The sequence below is a fragment of the Sapajus apella genome, unplaced genomic scaffold (assembly GCF_009761245.1).
Source record: "Sapajus apella isolate SASKATOON/1434 unplaced genomic scaffold, GSC_monkey_1.0 scaffold4885, whole genome shotgun sequence".
NCBI classification, from domain to species: Eukaryota; Metazoa; Chordata; class Mammalia; order Primates; family Cebidae; genus Sapajus; species Sapajus apella.
The window spans coordinates 1-5,086 of NW_022441809.1; the positions used below are offsets into that span (position 1 = coordinate 1).

The 5,086-nt window shown below is 43.8% G+C and overlaps 1 pseudogene; it reads left to right on the forward strand.

Moving 5' to 3' along the window:
• Positions 1-651: 651 nt before the first annotated feature.
• On the forward strand, positions 652-1,156 carry LOC116547819 (annotated as a pseudogene).
• The last annotated feature ends 3,930 nt before the right edge of the window (positions 1,157-5,086 follow it).

The following is a 5,086-nucleotide window of genomic DNA, read 5'->3' on the forward strand; positions in this document are numbered from 1 at the left end:
TCATGCCTGTAATCCCAGCACTTTGGGGGGCCCAGTGGGGCAGATCAAGAGGCCAAGAGATTGAGACCATCCTGCCCAACATTGTGAAACCCTGTCTCCACTAAAAATACAAAAATTAGATGGGCGTGGTGGCACACATCTATAGTCCCATCTCCTTGGGAGGCTGAGGCAGGAGAATCGCTTGAACCCTGGAGGCAGAGGTTGCAATGAGCCAAGATTGCATCACTACACTCCAGCCCGACAGCAGAGCAAGACTTCATTTAAAAGAAGGAGAAGGAGGAGAAAGAGGAGAAAGAGAAGGGGGAGGAGGAGGAGGAGGAGGAGAAGAAGAAAGTATGCTAAAAAAATAATGCTAGGATGATGGCATGCAGCATGTCAGTCAGGGTTCTACTAGGAAACAGAATTTTTTCAAAGTACTTAAAAGAGGGAATTTGAAATAATGAATTATTTATGGAGATAATATGGTTTGGCTGTGTCCCCATCCAAATGTCATCTTGAGTTGTAGCTCCCATAATCCCCAAATGCCATGGGAAGGACCCAGTGAGAGGTAATTGAATCATGGGAGTGGGTTTTTCTGTGCTGTTCTGGTGGTAGTGAATAAGTCTTACAAGATCTGATGGCTTTGTAGTTGATAAGGAAACCTAGACGCCACCGCTGCTTTCCTTTTTTCAGGCCACCAGGATGATGGCAGACATTCAAACCAAGCGTGCCTACCAAAAGCAGCCGACCATCTTTCAAAACAAGGAGAGGGTCCTGCTGGGAGAAACTGGCAAGGAGAAGTTTGTACAACAAGAACATTGGTCTGGGCTTCAAGACACTCAAAGAGGCTACTGAGGTCACCTGCATTGACAAGAAATGCTCCTTCACTGGTCATGTCCCCATTCGAAGGCAGATCCTCTCTGGCATGGTGACCAAGATGAGGATGCAGAGGACCACTGTCATCCACCGAGACTACCTCCACTACATCCACAAGTACAACCGCTTCAAGATGTGCCAGAACAACATGTCTGTACACTCTTCCCCCTCCTTCAGGGACATCCAGATTGATGACATCGTCACAGTGGGCAAGTATTGGCCCCCGATCAAGACTGTGCGCTTCAACGTGCTCAAGATCACCAAGGCCATGGGCACCAAGAAGCAGTTCCAGAAGTTCTGAGGCTGGACATCAGCTCACTCCCCACAATGAAATAAAGTTATTTTCTCATTCCCCCCCACCAAAAAAAAAGAGATGATGGTTTTATAAAGGGCAGTTCTCCTGAACACACTCTCTTGTCTGCAGCCATGTAAGAAGTCCCTTTGCTCCTCATTCACCTTCTGCCATGATTGTGAGGCCTCCCCAGCCATGTGGAACTGTGAGTCAAGTCAATGAAACCTCTTTCCTTTATAAATTATCCAGTCTTTGGTATGTCTTTATTAGCATTGTGAGAATGGACTAATACAAAAGGCAGTGAAAGTGATGAGTATTCAGATGGGGCACTCAAGTAGTTGGGGACCCTTGACAGAAGCTGGAACCACCCCAGACCTGTTTACCAGGAGGTGCAGCCATAGAAGAGCTGGAGCAAAGGAGGAAGTAACTGCCCTTGCTATAAGACACTGCCCAGGACAACCTCTTCCCAGTGCTTCCCACTGACCAAAACCATCCTGATGCCAACTAAATGAAGCCTGGAAAATACAGGTGGCAAAGACCAGCCCTGCTCGGATGCAGAGGAGTGCAGGGACCAGATCTGAGGCCATATTGACAGCTTTTCATTTGCTTTAAAAAATATTTATTTAGGGTCATGGATCACGAGGTCAGGAGCTCGAGACCATCCTGATAACATAGTGAAACCCTGCCTCTACTAAAAATACAAAAATTAGCTGGGCCTGGTGGCATGCACCTGTAGTCCCAGCTATTCTGGAGGCTGAGGCAAGAGAATTGCTTGAACCTGGGAGGTGGAGGTTGCAGTGATCCGAGATCGTGCCACTGTGCTCCAGCCTGGCAACAAAGCAAGACTCCATCAAAAAAAAAAGAAAAAAGACTATCATAAAATGATGGCCAATGATTGGATTACAGTTTCTTTCTGGACCAGGCGCCGTGACTCATGCCTGTAATCCCAACAATTTGGGAGGCCGAGGCGGGTGGATCACGAGGTCAGGAGTTCGAGACCAGCTTGGCCAACATGGTGAAACCCCATCTCTACTAAAAAATACAAAAATTAGCTGGGAGTGGTGATGCACGCCTGTAGTCCAAACTACTTGGGAGGCTGAGGCAGGAGCATTGCTTGAACTCAGGAGGCAGAGGTTACAGTAAGTTGAGATCACCCACTGCACTCCAGCCTGGTGACAGAGCTAGATGCCGTGTCAAAATAATAATAATGATAATAATAATAATAATATTTTTAAAAAGAAATTAAATATTTAAAAAAGAAAGAACAATAAAATTCTATGCAAAAAAAAAAAAAAAAAAAAAAACTGACCAGGCACAGTATCTCACTTCTGTAATCCTAGCATTTTGGATTTTGGGAGGCTGAGGCAGGCGGATCACTTGAGGCCAGGAGTTCAAGACCAGCCTAGCCAATAGGGTGAAACCTTGTCTTTACTAAATTTACAAAAATCAGCTGGATGCAATGGCTCACCCCCGTAATCCTAGCACTTTGCTAAGCTGAGGCTGGCAGATCTCTTGAGCCCAAGAGTTCAAGATCAGCCTGGTGAAACCCCGTCTCTACAAAAAAATACAAAAATTAGCTGGGCATGGTAATGCATTCCTATAGTCCCAGCTACGCAGGATGCTGAAGTAGGAGGATTCCTGGAGCTCAGGACATAAAGATTGCAGTGAGCCATGATTATAACACTGTGCTCCAGTGTGGGCAACAGAGTGAGACACTGTCTCATGAAAAAAAAAGTTCACAGCTGGACATGATGGCTCACGCCTGTAAGCCAAGCACTTTGGATGCCAAGGTGGGCAGATCACCTGATGTTGGGAGTTCAAGACCAGCCTGACCAACATGGTGAAACCCTGTGTTTAAAAGAAAAAAAAAAGTTCACTTGTCAGTTGACTTAGTGTTTTCCTTAATGTTATTTATTATGTACTTGTTCAGTCTCCTGAAAGAGTATAATCCTCTCAAAAGGAGGGTTTCCTTTTTTACTACATTGCTGTAGTTACAGCTCTTATATAAGTTCTACAATATTCAGTAATGGTTAGTGAGTAAGATGCCATAGTTAGGTGTCAAAACAAAAGCCAAAGAAGTAAAGCCCAGATGCAGTGGTGCCTGCCTGTTTGTAGTTCCAGCTGCTTGTAGGATGATCGTGCCTGTGAATAATCATTGTGTTGCAGCATAGACAACATAGTGAGACCCTCAGCTCTTTAAAAAAGTGGAGAAAAAGGAGACATATTAACAAATGAAATAATGTAGAAAACCTAATGGGTAGAAGGGATCTGAAATTTAACTAGAAGAGAGAATAGGGTTTGTATTGTGATATTGAGAACATACTTAGCTCCAAGGAGAATCCCCAAGAATAAGAAGTTCCAGTGATGCTGGCTGGAGGAGTGAGTTGTTGTTTCACAGGGAAATCAGTCATTTATTTATTCATTCAATAATTTATATTCAGTGCCTACTATATGTTAGTCACTGGAGCAAGTCACATAGCCCTAAAATTCATTAAACTTATGGTATACTGGAGAGACTGATACTAATTGCACAAGGAAAATTCAATTACTTTTTTTTTGAGATGGAGTTTCCCTCTTGTTGCCCAAGCTGGAGTACAATGGTGTCATCTCAGCTCACTGCAACCTCCACCTCCTGGGTTCAAGCAATTCTCCTGCCTCAGGCTCCCGAGTAGCTGGGATTACAGATGCCCTCCACCATGCCTGACTAATTTTTTGTATTTTTAGTAAAAACCAGGTTTCACCATGTTAGCCAGGCTGGTCTCGAACTCCTGACCTCAAGTGATTTGTCCGCCTCAGTCTCCAAAGTGCTGGGATTATAGGCATGAGCCACCTTGCCCAGCCTTAAATTACTGTAGTAAAATTATACATAAAAATTTACTTAGGCAGGGCTCGGTGGCTCACGCCTGCAATCCCAGCACTTTGAGAGGCCAAGGGTCGGGTGGGACGAATCACAAGTTCAGGAGATCAAGATCATCCTGGCTAACAAGGTGAAACCCTGTCACTACTAAAAATACAAAAAAATAGCCAGGCAAAGTGGCATGCACCTGTAGTCCCAGCTACTCTCAAGGCTGAGGCAGGAGAATGGCTTGAACCTGAGAGGTGGAGGTTGCAGTGAGCTGAGATCATGCCATTGCACTCCCACCTGGGCAACAGAGCAAGACCACATCTCAAAAAAAAAAAAAAAAAAGGTTTACTTAAGATAAATCCTATAGTGTACCTGACCGGTACTCCTGAAAACTACCTAAAAGTCATCAAAAATGAGAAAGGTCATGTAAAAAAATTTTCACAGCCTAAGTAGTCATAACACTAAATGCAATAATGTAGGTGTCCTGGATTGAAGTCTGAAACAGAAAAAAGGACATTAGGTAAAAAAACGAGGACATCTAAATAATCTAAATAAAGTTAATAATAATGTACTAGTCTAGTCCCAGTGCACTGGTGTTTACAATTAATTGATCACAACCAGTTGCAGATTTCTTTGTTCTTTCTCCATTCCACTGCTTCACTTGATTAGATTAAAATAATAAGCAGGATGATGATGGTATACCAATGTTGGTTTATGAATTGGGACAAATGCACCATTTTAATATCAGATGTTAATAATAGGAGAAACTATGTATGTGTTTGGGGGTAAGATATATGGGAACTCTGTGCTGTCTGCTCAACAGGACTGTAAATGTGAAACTGTTCTAAAAAAATAGGCTAGGAGAGGTAGCTCATGCCTGTCATGCAAATACTTTCGGAGGCTGAAGGTAGAGGATTTTTTGAGGCTAGGGGTTTGAAAACGGCTTGGGCAACATATTGAGACTCCATCTTTACAATTAAAAATAGAGAAAAAAGGGCCTGGTATGGTGGCTCATGCCTGTAATCCCAGCACTTTGGGAGGCTGAGGGGGGCAGATCAGGAGGTCAGGAGTTCAAGACCAGCCTGGCCAACACG